The sequence below is a fragment of the Ailuropoda melanoleuca genome, chromosome 7 (genome assembly GCF_002007445.2).
Source record: "Ailuropoda melanoleuca isolate Jingjing chromosome 7, ASM200744v2, whole genome shotgun sequence".
NCBI classification, from domain to species: domain Eukaryota; kingdom Metazoa; phylum Chordata; class Mammalia; order Carnivora; family Ursidae; genus Ailuropoda; species Ailuropoda melanoleuca.
The window spans coordinates 12497077-12515906 of NC_048224.1; the positions used below are offsets into that span (position 1 = coordinate 12497077).

General features: G+C 38.2%; 1 protein-coding gene across 2 annotated transcripts in view; it reads right to left on the reverse strand.

Moving 5' to 3' along the window:
* Positions 1 to 18830, reverse strand: part of SLC24A2 (solute carrier family 24 member 2) — a 261954-nt gene that overhangs the window by 201415 nt on the left and 41709 nt on the right. The window lies entirely within an intron of this gene.

The window sequence follows — 18830 nt, forward strand, 5'->3', positions numbered from 1 at the left end:
GTGACTCCCCTGAAAGCTCTGTACTAAAGATTTTTTTTTTCTACAAGGTAAAGGTTTTATTTTCTAGGAGTCTATATAAGACTAGCCCCTGTGGTTTTGGTCAACCTGTCCTCATTATGTTTAAAACCAGGTACAGACCACAGTGAATCTGGCAAATGTGACCAAAGCACACTAGTATGTGTTACTCCAAGGGTGGGGGACTATTTACAAATGAGTTATATGAAAGGAATAGACAGCTGACAATTCTTATATAGCTGCATTATATGGTGGCTATTTATAAAAGTTAAAATCAAAGTACCTAGCAGAAAATACCCCATGCCTTAGCCAACTAAGAATCTGTTTTTTTTCTAATTTGCTCTTTAAAATATTTCTTTTCACATTACTTTGAGTTGCAAGTCGGGGGGGGGGAGAAGAGAAAAGAATTTTCTGTTTTCACTGAGAAATACTCATATAAAAGAGGTACTTCCATTCAGCCAAGCATAGCAGCTTATACATCAATAGAACATACAACATAAAATCAGAAGGCTTATGAAGAGCATCTCTTTCTAACCAAGTTATACAACAGAGAAAAATGAATGACATACTTGTCCAGGCTAGGCTTCCCAGGCTTGCTCATTTCAAGTACCCTTGGGTTCCATTTCCTATTCCTATTTCCTTTTGCCTTTCCCAGTCCATACTTCAGGTTACAGTCTACAACATGCTCACCCCCAATCCAACCGCACGTTTCCATTATTCTGTAGCCAAAGACTCTACCAGATGACAATGACGATGGTTCATTCATTATTTCACTCATCATACATACTGGGGACATACTATATGCCAGGAAATGTGTAAGTCCCAGTGATAGAACAAGGTCTCTGGCCTCATTGTCATTAGCCACTATTGAATGACATGTCTGAAGGCTTTCAATAAACTTGATATGCAGTGACACCCTTTGTGATCCTTGGGGTGATTTGATTTATTCTTGTCTGAAATATGACTCTCCCTACCCTAGACAGCAGTGCTATCCTAGGGATGATGTCTGATAGTTGTTTTTGGACCAATCATGTATTGTGGGACTGCTGACATCTATAATAATTCTTTGATAAGCCCTTCTGCTGGCCTCCTCGAGTTGATCCTTTCTTTCTCACAGGCTCCCAGTGTTTACATCTTATAGCTACCATCACCCCTCACACCCAAACAGCCTCTTGCTTTTCCTACTCCTCTGTTGTTTGTCATCTATTCTCTGCTTCTATTAGCCTCTTTCTTTTGCTTTGGTCATGTCTTCATGGTTTTGTGTTCATGCTTTCGGTCTGGTCAGTCCATGGTACTATATAATCTCTAGCTTTCTAAGTCTTCTTGGTCCCCATTGTTACTTTTGTCTGCTCAAACTCTGGACAAAGAATCCTTTCAAACACACATTTATCTGTCCCCAGCACTTCCTCTCTCTCTCTTCAAACCTGGTTTGGAGCTATTCCAGATGCTTGAAGTTGTTTGTAATCGGACATCTGAGTTCTGCATAATGGATGAACTACTGCAGTTCACTTTGCCAGAAACAGTGAGAGCTTTTCCAGACACACCAGGTACGCTCACATCATTTGACAAAATGTAGAGGCAGAATTAGAAGGTAAGAGCTAATGAATAGCACCCTGGAAACAGGCCAAAGGGCTCTAAGCTTTGCCATATATTTCTCTGCAACCTTGAACGTACTGTGCTGACTCACTGGTTCTCATTTTCAGAAAAAAAAATGGGAATGTTAGATCAGAAAAAGACCTACACTAAGGTTCCATGGGAGAAAGGCACCTCATACGTAACCTACTACACTCCAGTTTATTTGGAAATGGAGGTAGAACAAAATGAAATGGTTAGGTCAACTTAACACTTTGATTAACCAAGAATTGCCATATGCACAATATATGGATTTCTAATTTTCAAAGAATGAGGATGAATGCACTTAATAAAAAGATGCTGCCAAAGTATTTGCCTCAGAGGTCATAAGAACATTACTGCAACAACAACAACAACAACAACAACAACCTATTTGATTTTTTTTTTTTTAGGATTCTAGAACAATGGAAGTCTATATAAATCCATTTGAATTTGAAAGTTAAACTGATAAACAATAAAGTTACATAATATCTACTTCTCCTGCTCTGGGTCTAATATATTGCTTGAGATTCTGGATTTTTTACCTGGCTTTTGATTTATTTTCTCAGTTGTTCTCTATAATGTCTCTTCCTTTTCTAGAACTAAAATTATTCAAAGCCTCTTGCAGTGATTATACTGAATTAGGCTTTCCCATAAAAGGGTCTAAGAACTAGTTTTTTGATGCCTCAACTACCTGAAAATTCAACAATTTACAGAAAGACAGTGCATGCATATGTTAAGATTGGGCTATCTGAAGACAATGATGATAACTGGGTGACTTAGCACTGTGACAGCAGCACTGGGCTACTTAACACTGGCACCTCTGACCTTCTGGATAGCCTGGCTTATGGTCATCATATCATGGACACTGATCACCACGAATGGGACATGACATCTCATGCATGTTCAAATACTAGAATCAACAGTTTCTACTGTGGGAATGGCTTTCTATTATCTCATTAAAAGATGACCCATTTTCACTCCTCTTCAACTTTTGGAACTTTAAAGTGTGGTGTCAACTTATTTCCCTCATGACTCTCTCTGAATTTATACCGGAGTCTTGCCTTTTGAAATTTCAGAGCTGGTCTGAGAAAAGTGGGACACATTTCCCTTGACACATTTCACTTGTATGAGAAAGAGGAACCCATCTGCAACAAACTGTCAAACAGAATATTGGCAGAAATCAGTAAGTCCTCTGCAAAGTGAGTCTCACCAGCTCCCTTCCACCTCCACTTCATATAATATCCCAAATGCCAGGATTCCTGATGAATCTTCCTCCTGGGCATGTACTGCTAAGACTTTATTGTTTGACATTTTCTGAAGCATAGTTTCTCATCCTGGTGCTCACAGTCACAAGACATTCTTTTCCTTGGTTACCAACATCATGCTTTGGTGAGAAGAGTCTCACTATTCCTCAAGGGACCTATCACAACACTCTTGTCACCAAATTAGTGGGGAAGGAAGCATGGCTACCATCTTAAAACCTGGTAGGTGATTATTTATCCAGTTCTCATCTCTTTAAGCACTATTATTCTGTTTCACATCTGACCTAGACTATTCTACATAAGCTTTTTTGTTGTTGTTTTATCTGAGTTCTTAACAATGCCCTTAGGTGATGCTCAGTGCTCTCAAGATGCCTTCACCATCTTGGTTCCTAGACTTTTGTTACACAGGGGAAGAGCTGATGTTGAGAAATGAGGGGAATCCGACCACTGGAAGATTAGCATTTAAAACTCCCCACTAATGGCAGAAGAGAAAGGGTCCAGAAAGTAAAAAAGCAGAGCAGAAAAAGACAGGAATCAGCCTGGGTTAAATTTAGGAATTTATGAAAAGTTTCATTTTTGATTAAGGTAAAATTTTAAGTATTTACAAGAAGTGAGCAAGTTCACTGACCATGTGAANGGTAGGTGATTATTTATCCAGTTCTCATCTCTTTAAGCACTATTATTCTGTTTCATATCTGACCTAGACTATTCTACATAACCTTTTTTGTTGTTGTTTTATCTGAGTTCTTAACAATGCTCTTAGGTGATGCTCAGTGCTCTCAAGATGCCTTCACCATCTTGGTTCCTAGACTTTTGTTATACAGGGGAAGAGCTGATGTTGAGAAATGAGGGGAATCCAACCACTGGAAGATTAGCATTCAAAACTCCCCACTAATGGCAGAAAAGAAAGGGTCCAGAAAGTAAAAAGCAGAGCAGAAAAAGACAGGAATCAGCCTGGGTTAAATTTAGGAATTTATGGAAAGTTTCATTTTTGATTAAGGTAAAATTTTAAGTATTTACAAGAAGTGAGCAAGTTCACTGACCATGTGAAATGGATTTCAAACCTAAACAAACTTCATGGAACTTCATCTCAGTGACTCAGAATGTTTTGTCTCATGTTATTATCTACCCTTCTGGATTACTCTCTCTCTGGGTTTCCACTAATGTACATCATAGAATTCATCACACCTGGAAATAATGTTTAGCCACACACACACACACACACACACACACACATACACACACACACACACACATACACACACATATATATATCAAACACATATACAATGTTATGTGACTTTAAGCAAGCCACATATCTTTCAGGGTCTTAGTCTTTATTTGAGACAACTCTAAAGTCCCTCAAAATTCTATTGGAGTGCTATGATATGGTTCACAAAATAAAATTCCTACAGGGGCCAGAGAGGTAATATAAATGAATGAAGCATGCTGGAGATAGACCTGTAGATACTATGTTGCTAGTTTTGTGACCAACCAACACAAGCAATGCTTGCCTTGCTCTTTTGTATCTCTGTGTGCCAAACAAAACTGAAGGAGGCTGAGTTTAATTTTGGAGACATCAATTTGACTCTTTCTGAGAATCTACAATAATTTAGCAGACACTACAAAAGTACTTGTAGAAGATACTACACAAACTGTTTAACAATTGAGCGGAAAGGACCTTTTGAAAATAGAAGTGCTCGCCTGAGACGGCCTTGTCTGAAAATGCAAGGGTGAAATTTCACAGTAAACATGTGGATTATGAGCCCTGAATTTGTTCTTCACTGGTCCCTGAGTGTTAGTGAACTACAGAACTGCGGGGAAAAGCTGCAGCTGTCCATGGTGCTTAAGAATTCTCCAAAAGGCTAGAGCCTCTTCTCAAGAATCTGAGGTATGGGAATACTTTATACTGAACATACTGTATATTAAAATGAACAGGGGCGCCTGGGTGGCGCAGTTGTTAAGCCTCTGCCTTTGGCTCAGGGCATGATCCCAGAGTTCTGGGATCGAGCCCCACATCAGGCTTCTCCGCTGGGAGGCTGCTTCTTCCTCTCCCACTCCCCCTGCTTGTCTTCCCTCTCTTGGTGGCTCTCTCTCTGTCAAATAAATAAGTAAAATCTTAAACACACACACACACAGCAAAAAACCCCAACAAAACACCAAACCGCCTCCGTGTGGGCAAGAGGATCTGATGTATTCTTGACTCAACTCAATAGCAAACACTTAAGTGGANCTTCCCTCTCTTGGTGGCTCTCTCTCTCTGTCAAATAAATAAATAAAATCTTAAACACACACACACACAGCAAAAAACCCCAACAAAACACCAAACCGCCTCCGTGTGGGCAAGAGGATCTGATGTATTCTTGACTCAACTCAATAGCAAACACTTAAGTGGAAACTCGTGTCCTCAATTTCCTTTCCATAGTTCTGAAACAATTTGTGTATGCAGAGGAGTTGGTGCATGTGTGCATACATGCATGCATGTGTGTGTGTTCTACTTATCTCCATGATGCTAAAATTATCTTGACTTGATTCTCTAAGCTTCCAAAGATAATGCTTGATACACGTGATTATTTATACAAAGCCCCAGTAATTCTGGCCTGGAGTGTGTAGTTCTGATATAGAAATGTCAACTCCTGACCCTTCTTCTTACAAGTTTCACTTCTTGGTAACTATTCCCCTTTATAAATTTAAGAAAAATCACTGTTGTCCCAAAGTTATGGGAATGAAAAAAATTTCACAACACACACACACGCACACACACACACACAGGTTGAAAAACAGCATCTAATCCAGAAATTTTCCACTCTGAAAACCTCACTTTTAAAATACAACTCACTCGGTCTGTTTTGAAATCAAAACATCAATTCTGTATGTTCATGAAGACCCAGAGAAAGATGATCTTTGCTGGATTTTAGCTACAGTCATCCTTTTCCATTATAAATATTCTTAAATGTTGATCCTATNGCACACACACACACACAGGTTGAAAAACAGCATCTAATCCAGAAATCTTCCACTCTGAAAACCTCACTTTTAAAATACAACTCACTTGGTCTGTTTTGAAATCAAAACATCAATTCTGTATGTTCATGAAGACCCAGAGCAAGATGATCTTTGCTGGATTTTAGCTACAGTCATCCTTTTCCATTATAAATATTCTTAAATGTTGATCCTATGTTGATACAGGATAGAGGAGTTCTTGTGCAAATCTGGATTATTGCTTTATTTTGGAGCTAGTGATTTGCCTTGGAGTGACAACAACAAAAGAAGAAAAACAAGAGAGGAAGAAAAGGGAACAAAATATGTATTCCAATAAAATAACCGAACATGAAAGTGTTCTCCCTTCCTTTGTAATGAAAGTTAAAAAACCTTTAATCATGAGATGATGATAAATATGATGGAATCAGGGAAGTTAATAAAGAAATTAAATAATAAATGGAAGGGAATCTTAAAAACCATTAAAATAGAAGGCTCTTTAAAATATCATTTAGTCCCCATCATTTCAGACACTTATGTGTCTTTCTCATTCTTATGACTTCCTAATGAAACAATTCCATAGTCCTTATAAATAAATCATTCTAACGCATAACAGCCTTCATTTGGGGAATATTTTCATCCACTCTAACCTTAATCTTTGCCATCTAAAGCTTACTTCCTTTTAAAAAAAGCCTATCTGTATATTCATGGAGAAAACATTGGTCATTATTCTTTGTATAACTGAAAACAGTCACCAAATTAGCGTGGCGTATTGCTTTTACAGATAATAGACCTCATTTCTTCAACTTCATTTTGTGTACCTTTTTCTCTCCATTTTCTAGTATAAAGTTATTTTCTATGATGCTTCTTCAAATTTCTCCTATCCTATTGGTTATACAATCCCTCCTGAGAGGAGAAAGCATTCCAGAAACTACCTATTAACTGCAGTTCTATTTTTTGTATATGCTATCTTCATGGTCTTGCTTAATTTTAAATGGAAGTCATAGAAAACAGTATTTAAGTAGTTTCATGCATATTAAGAGGTGGGTGCAAATAGATTTATTGAGGTAAAAAAAACTGGAATCCTGGAGCAGATGAATTCCGATACCATCGTCAAGAATGTTGCCTCAGAAAGCTTATGAGATTAGAAATTCTATTGAAGCAATAAAAAAAATATGAAGTTACTTGGGCTGAGCTGAGAATGTTGGGTTGGTACATATTTTGATTATCACTTTAAAATAAAAAATAACATTATGGGGGTGCCTGGGTAGCGCAGTCGTTAAGCGTCTGCCTTCGGCTCAGGGCATGATCCCGGCGTTCCGGGATCGAATCCCACATCCGGCTCCTCCACTGGGAGCCTGCTTCTTCCTCTCCCACTCCCCCTGCTGTGTTCCCTCTCTCACTGGCTGTCTCTCTGTCNTAAAAAAAATATGAAGTTACTTGGGCTGAGCTGAGAATGTTGGGTTGGGTACATATTTTGATTATCACTTTAAAATAAAAAATAACATTATGGGGGTGCCTGGGTAGCGCAGTTGTTAAGCATCTGCCTTCGGCTCAGGGCATGATCCCGGCATTCCGGGATCGAGTCCCACATCCGGCTCCTCCACTGGGAGCCTGCTTTTTCCTCTCCCACTCCCCCTGCTGTGTTCCCTCTCTCGCTGGCTGTCTNTAAAAAAAAAATAACATTATGACTTGCTATAGAGTAAGATGAATAAAATTTCCACTTCCTTCGGCACTATTACATCTTCAACAGNCCTGTCACATTAAAAAAAAAAAACATTATGACTTGCTATAGAGTAAGATGAATAAAATTTCCACTTCCTTCGGCACTATTACATCTTCAACAGGGAAGCTGAGAATAGTTGATTAATATTTGTAGTTCTTATGAACAGCAAAAAAAAATGCATGATAAATCAAAATAGTCTTTAAAGGAATAATGGGATATTTCATCAGAAAGAACCAGTTAATAATATCAGATGCCCATTAGGTACAGGGATCTGAATTATGCTCTCTCTGCAGTTACAAAGGAATAAGATATTCAATTCCTATCTTCAAAGTACTAACTTTCAACCTGAAGGGCTGAGGCAACAAAAACCCAAGTGGCAGAATCATACAAAAATGATAAAGAAGACTTCCAAACAACCTTAACACATATCTATTATTGATTCTAGGTAGGAAGGGCAGAGGGAAGGAGAAATGTCAAAGAAAGACTTTCTAGAGTATTTGAAGGTGCTAGAATGAGGTGAAGCCAGTATGGAAAGATAGGTTTTGAGTGACATTGTTAAAGGCTATTTTCTTGCCCTAAAAGAATCTGGAAGGTCACCTCTGAAAGTAATGAAATCCTCACTGCACTGCAATAAGATTGTTCAATTTTTAATTCAAGGAAAATCCCAAAGCAAACGGCACATAAAATACTGGGGCTTGGGGGTGGTGGTGATAAAATTATCATCAAAATGTAAAAACCTGTCAATCTAAGCAGTGCACAGGATCCATTTTAAAATAAATTACGATATTGTTTTAAATGACAGATTCCACTCTCATCACGCACATTCCTGCAGTCTAGTTCACAATAAATCTCCAAGTAGCTTATGGCAATTATTTTAGGTGCTGCTTTATCCAGCAGTCATGTTGTTTGTTCTCTTTTTCTATTTCTGTTGCATAGATGTGAAAGAAGTTTAATTTATTTCATATTTTTGCTGACGACAAAGAAAAATAAGATGGAGCAAAAAAGAAGGAGCCCACAGAACATCTGACAGTCCTCCCCCATTAACAATGGCATTTAATACAGGTGTTTCCATTCCAAACACTCTATCACCTTCCATTTAATTTGTAGCCAGAATTTCCTCCCCTTAGACTCTATCTAAAGCCATAAACGGAATCTTTCATCTTATTAGAGTGACTTCAGCATAGACTCTCTGAATCAAGCAATTTTTGCCATATAACTTCAGGACCGATTATAGTACTAGAAGGGATCCTAAAAAATATTAGGGCTATTACCTTGCCTGCCAGCATAGCTGAATCAGATAGAGACAGATCATTTACTGTCCTATTCATAGAATTCTCCTTGAAAGATAATTTCAAGAGAATTTCTATTAATAATTAATAACAGAAGTCCAGGGCCAGAGTCAAAGTGAGAAACATCATTGAAGCAAAATCCACAATTGGGAAAGTCTTCTATAAATCGTATGTCAGGACAGCTATTATCACAAAGAGCTTATTTCAAACACTTTTTGAGAACTTAGATACTGGTTCCTGTACAAGGCATATCTCTTATAATACAAACATTTGGCCCATTGAGTATTTGCAATTCATAAATGTACAGTGGTTGTATACATTAAGCTATTCCAATGTCTTTAATTTATGAAGTAATCTAACTCATGGTCTGATATGATTTGTGGTACATGGATAGTAACATTTCTATCCAAACACATCTTCTGCCATAATCCTACAATTTCATTTGTGATGCAGCGATATTGATAGTGACACAATTATTATGCCTGGAAGAGAATAATAATTCATTTGAAGAAGAATTTAAGAGCAAGTCATCTTAAAAGACTCCTGTTTTGGATAACTCAGAGCTACAAAGTTTGGTGAACACAGACTCATGATTAATCTCACACACTTGGTTAAGTGCATGGCTGATGATTGCTCAATCAGACTTAATGAGGCATGCCACCAGGAAAAGAATGACATTTCAATACACCAGAATGCAATAACATCTGCTTTTCAAACATGACACCATTTCAGCAAGTCATTTCCTTTGAGAAAGGTGATGCCTTCAAAGTTAAAGCTACATTGAAGATTCAACAAATATTTGAAAGTCTACCATGCACGATTTTGATCTGGACAAGATGCACTGGATACAGGATAAAATGTCTAAATGACATGACATGCATTTTGCTTTTTCTTGGTAGGGGTAGTTGGGAGGAGGTCCCGACAAAAGGTAACATTATTGATACAAGGCCAGTTATATTACTTTCTTTTCAGTAAAATAATGCCAAGTGGCTTTTTTTTGGGTGGCATTTAGAAATGGAGAACAGCAAGTTTATACATAATCCTATTACCCCCGGATGCTCCAATTCCAAAAAAGTCACATTATTAAGTTCAGAAATAATTCAGTCTTAGTTTCAAAGAGAAAATAAAAATTACTTAAATTCTCTCAACTTTTAAATCATGCACAAATTATAATTTTGGCACATTTAGAAATTTAAACAGCTTTGAAACCAATAGGGCATATTTCAAATATATACACCAGTTGGAAAAGATGCCTAACGGTAAATCAATAACCAAGTTATGGTTTAACCAAAATCCTATACAAATTTCAAAAGCCAGTCAAATCTCACCTCTTCCTGTAGCCTCCCCAACCTTTCCTACTGGAAAGCACCTCCCACCCCCTTCACAAGTCTCAAAGGTGTGGTCCGCACTATTCAGAACCTCTGTCTTATACTGTAATTATTTTTTATCTGCTATAGTAAATACCAGTGGGTGAGTGTGCACCCCAAGGGCATTTTTGCAATGTCTAGAGACATATTTGTCCTCACTAACAGGTGTGTGTGGGGGTCACTGTTGGCATTTAGTGAGCAGAAGCCAGGGATGCTGTTAGCCTCCTTCTGTGCCTAGCACAGTACCCTGCAGCGAAGAAATATCCAGCCCAAAATGTCAATAGTGCCAGGGTTGAGAAGCCCTGGAGTACACCCTGCACACTGTACATCTGATAAGTGGTTAATTTCATACTGCTTGTTGTTAATTACGTACAACTCAGTCAGTTGTTTCTTTAGTAGCTAAAGGAGTTCATGCCAATCCAGACATGCCTCCTTCAGAATAAGCAAGGAGTTTAGGTAAGAGAATTTGGCTCAACGTTTTATTTTTACTCTATTTTGGCTTAGGATGAAACGTGTACAAACTCTGTCAAATGTTTTGATAAAAGCTCTCAGATATGGAGGCAAACAGTCTACACAACAAACTATCTTCCTAGGACTTCGTTTATACATATGACAGTATTGTATTTTATTTTTTTTTACAGGCTTTTGTATTATGTGCACATTATTTTTTGTCATTTTAAGGGAATTAAGGGAATTTAAGGGAATTTAAGGGAATTTTTGTCATTTTAAGGGAAATATACACAAGAAAATGAGCTGGTGTATGAATGAAGATTATAGCATTAAAAATACACATGAAGGCCCCTGTTACTGTGGTATTTCAGGGGTGAGAGTTTGGGAAAACAGCTTATATGCACTCCTTCTCCATGTCCCAAAAGACGCAGAACTGAATGCGTGTGGGTCCACAATTCAGCATTAAATGCGGCATATCATTAAGAGTTTCCCCCCTACTCCCAGGATAGCCAACAGTTGTTCACAGCCCCTCTGGGGTAGAGTTATGTCAGATTTGAAAGAAAAGTCCAATTCTTGCCCTTTATATGTAGACTTACATGGTACTGGGAAGAAACTTATGCCTCATGTCTGTACGGGCTTTTGCTCAGCAAGGCATATTTACAAACACTGTGATCTCTTGATTCTTGAAGCAAACTCATCCCTAGGGAGGCCATATCCTCGCAGAGGAAAGAAAGCAGAGTCAAGGCCTGTGCCCTAATTAAGTTTTCTGCCTCCAGCTTTATAGGACTTCAAAAACCAGTCTCCCAGGAGTCACCTGTTGGCAAGACCTTCTATTATGCAGACAAGCATTTCACATTAAACATGGTGTAGGATTACACTTCCCCTCAACAGTCAGTCTCCTTGCTGCAGGAACAATATTCTTATTGCCTGCAAGAAAATAAAACTTCAAGAGTATCTTATATCCAACCCAAAAGGTAAAAGGAGAGGGCAAAATCTCGTTCCATAAACAAGAGTACAATCTTCCTATTCTCACTTCCATTGTGTTTGCTTATCGGTCTTGTTTTGTTTGAATATGAAAGCAAATAAAGGGCAGTGTGGTTACTGCTTCCAAACAGCAATCAGAAGGCAGACCACTCGCCCGCAAGAACAGGAAGGGAGATGGAAGAGAAGGCTGTGGTCGGTGCTCAGAAACCCGAGCTGCCTTCTCCAAACTGAACAGAGTGCCAAATGTGATTTTGCTCTCTTCATAACATTTACCCAACTCCTGTTGGCTAATAAAACCAGTTAGCATTAAATATACTCTAGTTGTATGCAGATGACTCACTTAAAATCACTGGATAGCATTATTCACATATGGTTAACCTAGTGAAGTTCATCTGCAATTTAACAACCGTTCTATAGAATACTTTCTATCTTGTAGAATTGATCTGCTTACCCCCAGGCGAAGTCAACCGGATCTAGAGAGCCTTTCTTTTCCTTTAAATAAAGGAAATTTTCGATTAACTTTAAAATTAAAATGAGTGCTCTGGGTCCATTTGCACTTGTTCCTTCACATCAGAAAGATTGTATTGTACTACTGTTCGGCAGTCCAGGACGGTCGTCATCCTGCTGGATGTCTCCGTGAAGTCAATGCCAGATTCATTATTTGTACCCACTTCATTCAGGCACGGAAATAATTTGGCGTGAAATTTTTTCACCACTAAAGAAGTAAAGATTATGTCACCTTCTTTGTAAGGAAAGTAAAAACAGCATCTCTGTATCTGTAGGCTTTACCATACCTGGGTTCTTATCAAGGAAATCTGCTGAGATTTTAATGCTAAACCATCCTAACTTGAGTTGGCATTAATACTAGACCTTTTCCTGTGGATAGACTCAAAGAAGAGGGGGATCTTTATACAGTGACATTTTTGTTACCTCATGAAACAAAAAAGAATGCTTCAGATATAATCCAGATTATGAAAAGTGGCCTTAAACAACTTGTATCACATGCTTAGCCCATAATCACATCTTTTTGCATTAAGAATTTGACAATATAATTCCCTCCCTTCTTCCCTAATTATTTTTTGTCCATAGCACCTTGCATCCTCCCCCGCACTACAACATTTACTTACTTATTTGGTATTATCTGTTCTCCCCCAACCCCCTTCAAGAAGATCAGCTCCAAGAGAGCAGGGATTTGGGCCAACCCCATTCCCTACAGTTGCCTAAGCACTTAGAACAGTGGCTAGCATATGGTGGAACACTTGTAACTATTTGTTGGATGAATGATTACTACATCTTTCATTGTCTAACAATTTTTAAGGTCTTCAAATAATTTCACGGTAGACCCTTTTCTAGAAGAAATATTTTTTAAAAAATTCATTTATCCTAAGTATTGAAAAAGATGACTCTACCCAAAAAACTACCCTATAAGAGTTTACCCTATCTCTCTCTAAGCAAAGATCAGATCAGTTTTATATTTATTTGAAAACAGGGTCACTACTGAAACCAGAAATCATAAACGAAATTATTCTCAATTCTTTCTCAGTAGGTTTACAAAGGGGTTGCTTCCATTCTTTACGGCACACCTCTAGAAATTCATTAAAGGAAAAGAAAGGTTAATCTTAAGGGCCTAAACAGCCCTGGGAGGCCAACCTCATGAACCCTTCTCAAGTGAAATAGCCAAGGTCCCAAGTGGTTCAATTGCTGGTCAGGTGAGGAAGTGGGGAGTTGGAGCGGGGTTAGGTGGCCTGGGTTTGGAAGCTGTGCCCTTTCTAAGTGCATCAGTCCCAGCTCAGGTCCAAAGAATACAGTCCCACTTGCTCTTTGGGTATTTAAGGTTTTCTGAAAGGCAGATGGTCTCACTTGAGTTGCTTGGTAGGACTGGCATTTTTAATGAATTAGTGACAAAAAAAACTGACGCACTCCCAGCTGGATAATTTTAAAAATACCCAACTGAAAAGAATGATATCTCATAAATTCAGGCAAATGGGCATTAAGAAGGCTAAGTTGGCTGTCCTTTTAATATACTGAATATTAGCATTTTCCAGAGCGTCGGGTTGGTAATGCGGTTTCAGCTAGAAAGACGACACCTTTTATTCATTCTGCTTTGTTGTAATGAAAAAAGTCTTAAGTTGTCACACGTAATGATTATAGAAGGTTCTCAACTCTGGCGGGGAGAAAGGCTCAGAAAAGACAGGCATAAAATTCAAAGGCTACATCATTCTTATGTCAAATAAGACAAAATAAAAACAGCTGTAACCCACATTTTACTTTTTAAAAAAGTTTAATTGAACAGACCTTTGATGTAGGTAACTCTGCATATTGGAAGGCTCCTAAGTTTTTGTACAGTCAGAGGCCCAAACAACTCTAGGCCAGCTGTTTTTACTCCCTGACAAAATAAAGCATGGCTTAGTCCATCTGGGCTGATATAACAAAATGCCATAGCCTGGGTGGCTTGTAACGTAGAATTTATTTCTCACAGTTCTGGAAGTCTGAGGTCAGAGTGCCAGCATGATCAGGTGAGGGTTCCCCTCCAGGCTACAGATTTCTCCTTGTGTTCCCACCTGGTGGAATGGGCTGGGGAACTGTGTGTGGGGTCTATTTCATAAGAGCACTAATCCCATTCATGAGGGTTCCGCCCTCATGGTTTAAACACACCCAAAGGCCCCACTTCCTAATGCTATCACCTTGGACATCAGGATTTCCACATATGAATTTTGGGGAAATGTAAATGTTCAAATCATAGTAAAGGGCATATTCAGTAGCAACAATTTGTTTTTCTTTGAGTTGAGGTTTGAATGAAAAAGCAAAGTGGTATACTAAAAGGAGTGAATGTTGCTGTACGTAAATTAAAAACATAAATCAGGGGCGCCTGGGTGGCGCAGTCGTTAAGCGTCTGCCTTCGGCTCAGGGCGTGATCCTGGGGTTATGGGATCGAGCCCCACATCAGGCTCCTCTGCTATGAGCCTGCTTCTTCCTCTCCCACTCCCCCTGCTTGTGTTCCCTCTCTCGCTGGCTGTCTCTATCTCTGTTGAATAAATAAATAAAATCTTTAAAAAAACAAACAAAAAAACCCCCCAAAAAACAAAACAAAACCATAAATCAAAATCATTGCCTACCAAAAATAGAATGATGAAGCCCACGAATCTGGGAAAGGTCCTATTTGGTTTATTCACCTTTGGAACAACAGTAGTGCCTTCCACATAGGAAACACTCAATAAATATTTGTGGAATGGACTGGAAGAATGAAAAGGAAAAAGGAACCATCATTTCAATGAATGAATATCAATTCACCTCACTGGAGTCCACAGGTAAATTCAGGGGACTGTTGTTTTTGCTAGCACATTCCAGAGCAGCAGGCCTATCTCCCTTAGTTCCTTTAAGCCTCTGCTCAAATGTAGGTAGGAGAAGGAGGCAATGCAGTGAGAACTATGGCATTTTTTCATCCCACTTGAGGTGGAATGCATCTTTGGAAATGTTAAATGTGAAGTTTTATCTTGAATTTAATTTGGCAATATCTGTCAACGTCTTAATTATGCATGCTTTTGACTCAGGGACTGCATTTATCCTACAGAGAAATTACATGCTTTATCTGCCCACGTGCAGGAAAAGAGAAGTGCAAAGATGCTCAATGCTATGTTTCTGTGATTGNTATCCTACAGAGAAATTACATGCTTTATCTGCCCACGTGCAGGAAAAGAGAAGTGCAAAGATGCTCAATGCTATGTTTTTGTGATTGTGAGAAACAACCTAAGTGTCCACCAATAGGGAAATAGTGAAGTGAATGACGGTCCAATCTTACTATGGGATGCTAGGCCACTATTCCACAGAATGAGGCAAATCTGTGAGTATATGAGAATATATCTAACTTATATATTACATGAAGAAAGCAATGGCATAATGTGATGTCTAAGAGTCATTTTTGTTTAAAAAACATGTATATTTACATAAGTTTTTATATATTTTCTATTGTTTGAATTGCTTAAAATATGCATATATTACTTTTGCATTAAAATGTCTAAACATCTAAAATATTTAATACATATCTTCTCTAAATATATATGACTGCATTCAAGTTCGGGTTTAATAGTGTTTTCAACTGTTAGTCTTTCTTTCTACACTTAAATCCTATAACACTCAGGTTATTTTTTACCTTTGGTAATAAAAGTTTCTGACAAAAAAAAAAAATGTACTCATCTTGTAAGCACTTGACCATACTTAAAACTGCATACTTTTCATTCCATTTTGCTTTATAATCTATTTGTTCAGAAGCTCAGTGACAGTGATTTGTCTTGAGGTATATCTTTTAAAACAAGCCAGCACAAAACAAACCAGCTTGTGCATAAGAAGACTGATAAATCAAGTTTAGCTATTCTTGTCATTTACATATTGTCTCGATATTGAGCCACTGAATAAAGTTTAGGAAATGGTCTAGGGGTGCCTGGGTGGCTCAGTCAGTTAAGTGTCTGCCTTCAGCTCAGGTCATGATCCCGGGGTCCTCGAATTGAGTCTGCATCAGACTCCTTGCTCAGGGGGAAGCCTGCTTCTCCCTCTGCCTGCCGCTCCCCCTGCTTGTGCACGCTCTCTCTCTCTGTCAAATAAGTAAAATCTTAAAAAAAAAAAAAAAAAAAAAAAAGGAAGTGGTCTAGCTGGGGGAAAAGGTATGGTTTTTAGAATCAAGTCCTGGTTTGGGCCCTGTCTCTGCCATGATGATAATTTACTGTAAAATGTGTTTCTTGTGAGGATTATATACATAGTGCTATGGACAGAATGTGTCCCCTCACCCCCAATTTGTTTGTTGAAGACCTAACCCCCAATGTGTCTGGATTTGAAGACAGGGCCTATGAGGAAGCAATTAACGTTAAATGAAGTCATGAAAGTAGGGGCCTCATCCGATAGAATTAGATGCCTTTATAAAAAGAGATATCAGGGAGCTCAACAGGCCCAACTGCTTACAAGGGAAGAAAACAGTGACCCTAAAACCACATAAGGATAGAACATTTCAGAAATCTTCAGATGTGACTGGTGCATAAAAAATAAAAATAAAAAAGGCTAACATGGGTCCAAGCTAACCCTGGGCATCTAAGCTGCTCTCTGGATGGTAACCTGGTCCTTCCAGGCCTGATGGCCCTTGGTTCGTAAGTCTCAGCAATGAGGAAAACAGGGTACTATATACCTCCAGGGGTTCTTGAGTTAGAATTTTCTTGGATCAGTTCTCAGTTACCTTTCCGTGTGAATACCCTTTTGCATTATGTGTCAAGATAGCTGGCCTAAGGGTATCAGGATCAAAGCTCTCAATTTCTTGCAGCCCAAGAACACTTCGCCAGGGGAAAAATCTCAGTTTCTTTCTGATACAATGTACTCTTTAGCTAGGCCTTGTTTCCCAGGATGATCTATGAAGGGATTTTGTAGAGAATGCTGCTTACCACACAGAGCATGGAGTCTAGCACAGTACTCAGCACCTAGTTGGTGCCCAGATCTGAACAGGTGTTCAGGAAATGTTGAATGAATGGAAAACATGAAAAGAGGGAATCTGCCCACTGTTTTGTTTCTGGAGTGATCCTAGTATCCCACCCAAGTTTTCCTGATATGAAATCTCTGACTTGTGGTTTGCGGCAGTTCTACAATGCCCAATGGGCCTCTGCTTTCTTCATTGCTGAGAGTTAGTGGCTGTGGTCTTTGCTGGGCACCTCTGACCTACACTGGTGAGTCAACACACATTTACTGGACCAAGTCCTGGTGAAGAAGACAGACAACCCCTGCCTTTAAGAGGTTTACATTCTAATGAGACAGACAGGAAACAAACAAATAACTTCATTTCATGCAGTAAGTCCGTGATGAAACACAAAAGAAAACAAAGGAATGGAGAAGAAATGTGTGAGGCGAGGTTGTTTGAACCAGGATGATTCAGGTGAGGCTCTCTAAGGAAGTGATATTTGAGCAAAAATGGACAAAAATGGACAGAGCTGTTTGAGCCAGGCAAAGACATCTTTAGAAATAAAATACTTGACAATAGTAACACAGAAAGTGGGAGGGGATTAAATGGAATTAACATACCCTAAGATCCTTAACACACATTGTCCAGAAAGTGGTAAAAATACTCATTTACATCGGACTTCAGTAAGTTAAGCCTGTATGATGTATTTACAGTTTTAATAAAATAAAACAGAGGAAGTTAACAAAATGTAATAATTATAATCCAAAAAGTAGCAAAATAACAAGAGAAAAAGAGAACTGAGAATGTTGGTAAGACATAGAGAAAAAAATAAGATGATGGATTTAAGCCCAAATATATCCATAATTACATCAAGTATGAATGGACTAAACACTATAATTAGGAGACAAAGATTGTAAACAAACGATTGCAAATAAAATTGCATCACATGCAGCTTACAAGAGACACACTTTGAACATATGGATGTGGAAAGATTGGAAGTAAAGAGTAAAAAATTCCAGACAAAGATTAACCAAAAGAAGGCTCATATGGCTATATTAAAATTAGACAAAACAGGCTTTAGAGCCAGAAGAGTTACTAGAAATCAAGAGGGCCATTTCACAAGAATAAAAGGGTTATCTCAGCATAAAGGTATAATAATTTGCAATTTATGTGTTTAATAACATAGCTTCAAAATATACAAAGCAAAATTAATAGAAAAATAGACAAATCTACAAACATCATGAGAAATCTTAATGTACTTCTCCCTGAACTTGATAGAAATAGCAGAAAAAAAAAAAATCGGTATTGACCTAACTGAACATTTGAAGATTGTGATAAACAAGGATGGGGGCTATCTTTTTCCTCTATACAGTACTGCACCCAAAGTCATAGCCAGACTCACCCAAGGTCATTTGTAAGGCCAAGGGTAAGAAGATAAATGAAAGCCACATTTTATCCTTCAACCTTGAGAAGTATACCTTTATGAGGACAAAATCAAAAAGTATAAAATGAATATTTTTATATGACTTAAAATTGGCAAATATCAAAGATGATTAAATTTAATTATTATGGTACATATCTGGGTGTCTTGTCAATGGACCAGCCATGTTTGCATAAGTCATACAAGGAATGCATGAATAATCCATCAATTATTATGTATTTATTCCATAAGATGATTTTTATACCTTTATGCTTGCAAATTTCTCATGT